Source organism: Octopus bimaculoides, chromosome 5 (assembly GCF_046866305.1).
Source record: "Octopus bimaculoides isolate indiv1 chromosome 5, ASM4686630v1, whole genome shotgun sequence".
NCBI lineage: Eukaryota > Metazoa > Mollusca > Cephalopoda > Octopoda > Octopodidae > Octopus > Octopus bimaculoides.
In genome coordinates this window covers 126,776,888-126,781,890 of record NC_142932.1, presented here as the reverse complement: position 1 = coordinate 126,781,890, position 5,003 = coordinate 126,776,888, and the positions used below count along the sequence as shown (strand labels likewise).

Here is a 5,003-nt window from a genome sequence, read left to right as displayed (position 1 = left end):
CCTAATGTGTGATATGGCATTAATTCCTTTAATGATGTAGACCCTAACCCTAAAACCCTATTTTCGTGTGGTTAATTATCTGCATTGGAGAGTTTGTTAATAATAACACATATTGATCTTTATTGGTAAACCCCCTTCCAAGTGTTTATATTGCTAATTATTTCTGAACAAAAGCAAAAATACAACATGATTATCAAACATTTTAGATTAGGAAACATGCTTTATTATGATTATATAATATACATTATATAATATACATATGCTTTTATATACATAAAAAAAAAAACTGATTACAAACACAGTGTAAGAGTAAAACTTCTAAAACATTTATATCTACGACCCTTTAAAGATTTTATCTCCGTGATCTTTAAAAAATAAATTACAACCGTTAATCTGTGACAGAAAATTAAATCTCCTTGTACTCAACGACCTTTACCATATTCTCTGTTTTCTTTTCTTTTCTTTCATTTCGCCATTCTATTGTATTTTATCCGCTTTTATTTTATTCTATTTCATTCCATTTCTTCTCATTTTCCTTTCCTACGAATAACGTTACCTTTTTATCTCGCTAAAGTTGAAAGTGATGAACATCTTAATTCAAAGGTTAAAAGCGGGAAATCGATTATTTTCGCTTGTTTATTGGTTTAATACTCCAGTAAATTTTCCCCAGCAAGTTTAGAAAAGTCCAAATTCATATTGTAACTTCAAAAATGATGTTTTAGAAGTTATCAAGTCCCGAATTTGATTAAAATTGCTTCAAATTAACGTCCAGCGGTATCAATTTTCATTTCTTTTATGCTAGTCTCATAGCGAAATTTAGAATCATTATATGGAGTATATATTATTTCTACTAAAGGCACAAGGCCTTGAAAATTTCAGGGGAACGGTGCTAGTCGATTATGTCGACCCCATTACATAACTGGTACTTAATTTATCGATCCTGAAAGGATGAAAGGCAAAGTTGACCTTCGCGGAATTAGAACTCAGAACGTAGAGATAGATAAATACCGCTAAGCATTTCGCTGGGCTTGCTAACGTTTCTGACAGCTCGCTGCCTTGATTTGAACCCAATATGAAAGAGACTTTATTCGTGATTGCGAAACCGTTAGGAAGTGATGAAGAATAACAACAGTGTGTGATTTTAAATTACAAATTTTGTAATTAGAAATATCATATACAACCTTATCAAAATTTATTGCAAATTAAATTGTGTTTATTTTATGAATTAATACGATATTTGGAGCCGTTAGAGAATATTGATAACTTTAACATGTTCCAAATATTTTCTATGCTTAGAATTCAGAAAAAAAAAAAAAAAGATATTTTATTAGTCAGATTTGAAACCAAATATTTGGATGAATGGCAGTCCAATCATATGTAGAATCGCATTATTCTTTGAAATATTCATAATATATTAGCACTTAGTCTATGTTATAATGAGATTAATTCCGGTGCTAAAAGAAGGAAATGCAGTCCACAAGGAACTTAGATCTCGAATGAATATAATAAAACAAGCAGTAAAAAAAAAGTAGGTAAACGGACAGATGTAATAATTCGTGGATATTGTTCACATTATACAGTAAGTAATAAAATGGCAGATTTCTCTATAAAATGATGTATTCACTCCGCAACTAATTCATAAATACGTAGACAGCTGATCACTGAATTAGTTATTAGAACACAAATTGGCTCGCTATTAATAATGATTTCAATTACAAGTTCTTATCATGAACGATAAAACTGATGTTATAATATTTCTGTATAAGTAGATGGGGAGAAAGTTGTGAAAATATCAACCGGATTGCTGGCGCGATTACTATAAGCTTCCTACTTGATTGGATATGAGGTGGAATAGCAAAATGTTATTTTGTATTATTTATTAGACACGGCTGCAAAGAAAATTAAATTCTTTGACATATCCAGAAATGTCTCCACTGAATTTCTATGAATATCGTTATTAACTATTTTCTTTTCTTTTTAGTATTTTAGTGTTTCTCTTGAACTATTAGAAATCATAGCTGAGATGTTCTGACAAAGAAATTCCCGGAAAACACGAGACCGACTGACCTTTGCTATGAATGCTGACAATATAGCGGGCTCCTGCGCCACTCGTTATCTCACACATCGTATTTAGTTATGAAAATAGTGTAGGGTTCCATAGGGAATGCAAGAAAAATGATAAAAACAAGAAGACACCATGAAAATAGAATGAGTTCGGAAATCTTATTCAGCTGTCATATTTCTCTTCTTGTTCATTAACGACGAAACGCAACGAAATGAACGCAGCGTTTTCCTCATTTTGTTTCCCGTCTATGCCAGTTGATACAGAAAACGATATGGTCACGTTTGTTGTTGCGTCTGAGTTTAGGATGACGTAGTCTAAACTCAGGTGTAACAACAAACGTAACCTGATCGATCTATGCAACTGTGTGGTAAAAAGGTTGCTTCCCAACCGCATGGTTCCTGGTTCGGACCCACTACTGCGTGACTCCTCGGACAAATGGCAGCCTCGGGCTGACCAAAGCCTTATTAGTGGATATGGTAGACGGAATTGAAAGAAGCCCGTCATATATATATATATATATATATATATATATATAGATATATATACTACTAAAACTCTGTGATTGCTTGGTTGCTTTTGTTCTTGCCTGTAAGTTAATATAGCCAAACCGGCGCATAACGAGAAAATACTCTGAAAGCAAGGTATCATTGAAATGTGAATACAAACGGAATAAAACAAATTTCGCTTAAATCGGACCACGGGTTCCCGAGATACGCGTTTTTTCTTTTTGGTACCTTGAACTATTGGTGACACAACGGATCACGAGTAGTCTAGTATATATATATATATATATATATATAGACGGGAAACAAAATGTAACCTCGTGGGCATCGGTACCATTTTCCTCTTTCTCCGTTCTTCCATTCTCCGAACTTTCCATCTTTCCGACGAAGGGCTACGCCCGAAACGTCATACACTCTCTCTTTCCTTTCCTGAGCGTCCAATAATACTATCCATATCACGTCCTCACTTTGTTGTTTTTTTGTTTCTTTGTTATTGTGTTTTTGAACTATATATATATATATATATATATATATATATATATATATATGGAGAGAGAGAGAGAGACAGACAGACAGACAAACAGACAGAGGGTGGGTACTGATGCAAATAAACAAATACAAACGCTTAGGTTAGATATCTAAAATATACAGACTTAGATACATGTAATAAGATAAAGACTGAAAATATTCAGACGATGAACATTTATGTATAAATATAAAGATCTTTCTATATTGACAGGCGATCATTTCCACACGACAATAACAGTATCAAGCAAACAAACATGTGAAGAGGCGGAGAAAAAACAGGAAATTTTTGCAAAAACTTAGAGACAAAAATCAGTGTAGTTTTCTCTTTGCAGTTAAAAACAATAACAACAATAATGATGAAGATGATGATAAAGATGTGCTACAAGAAACATTCTGTTCAATACCACAGATCTGCTTGTCAGTTGTTTGACCTTAACCAGTTGAGCATGTCCCTTGGTGGTTGACGATATGTGCATCTCTAATCATGAGCAGAAGTAGTGGGAGAACATTATAGCCATGTGTTGAGAGGAATTCTTTGGGATTTGAATAATTCACCTCTGGAAGCATGGGTGTTTCGTTCATCATCCTTAAAACAAACCTTATTCAGGGACCTCCTGAGTGAGATGGGTTTCTCGACCCGATGAAAATTCTAACTGGGCCCTACCTGCAAGGTCGTGCGTTGCTTATATTAATACGAGATCCCTATGTCACGCACATATGGTTGTGATGCATGTGCCTGGTGTACCCTTATCAAACGAGTAGTAATGATGGGTATATTAGGCTTCGTATATTTGTACTCCAGTGTCACTTTGATGGCATGCGCTGCTCTCTCACTCAATGATAATAATAATAATAATAATAATAATAATAATAATAATAATAATAATAATAATAATAATAATAATAATAATAAATGCCCTGATGCAGTACCAGGCAGTGGCTCTCATGACTTCTGATGTTAACCGATTGGAAGTGTTATCACATACATTGTTTTGTCTTGGTATAAAAGATGGGCTACAGCAAATATTCTGCTCAATGCCACATATTTGCTTGTCAGTTGTTTGTCTTTAACCAGTTGAGCATGTCCCTTGGTAGCTGACAATATAAGCATCTCTGATCACGAGAGCAGAAGTAGTGGGAGGACATCCTAGTCATGTGCTGAGAATAATTCTTTTGGGTTTGGATAATCCACCTCTAGAAGCATAGGTGTTTCGTTCAACATCCTTAAAAAAAACCTTATTTAGGGAGCTTTTGAGCGGGATGGGCTACTTGACCTGAAGAAAATTCTAACTGGGCCCCACCTGCGAGGTCATGCGCCGTTTATCTTGATCTGAGATCACCATGTCGCGCACATATGGTTGTGATGCATGTGCCTGGTGTACTCTTATCAGACGGCTAGTCATGATGTGTATACTGGGTCTCATATATTTCTACCCCTGTGTCACTTTGATGGCATGCACTGCTCTCTCACTCAATAATAATAATAATAATAATAATAATAATAATAATAATAATAATAATAGACAAGATTTTGGATCTATTAAATACAGAAGAGACAGAATTTATGCATGATTTTGAGAAGGCTAACCAATGGAGACTAAATCAAGAGACAAGAAAAGTCAATAATATATTGAGACACATTGAAACAAATAAACCCATCAAGGCTGGAAATAGGATTGTGGCAGAAAGAATGGGATTGAGAACTACTGAGAATAGAACCCGCGACGGATAGAAGAAGAAAGAACCTTGGTGGAGAAAGGACTACTATTCTACGATCGCTCCTAGCACACATCCGTTGCTTGCAACAGCCCCGTAAGAAAGGGGCTGTTTTGAACCCGCCGCTTATTGGCGTAACATCATTTCCTCTCTCTTCCGGTCCCTTCGTGACGTCACTAATCATTCCTTTC

General features: G+C 35.0%; 1 long non-coding RNA gene across 1 annotated transcript in view; it reads left to right on the top strand.

The window, feature by feature from the left end:
- The window catches only part of LOC149135853 (uncharacterized), a 25,336-nt gene extending 23,059 nt beyond the window's left edge, over positions 1-2,277 (top strand). The window contains exon 2 of the long non-coding RNA XR_016242044.1: positions 1,982-2,277. This is a non-coding gene — a long non-coding RNA (uncharacterized LOC149135853). The remainder of the gene's footprint in view (positions 1-1,981) is intronic.
- Positions 2,278-5,003: the final 2,726 nt, after the last annotated feature.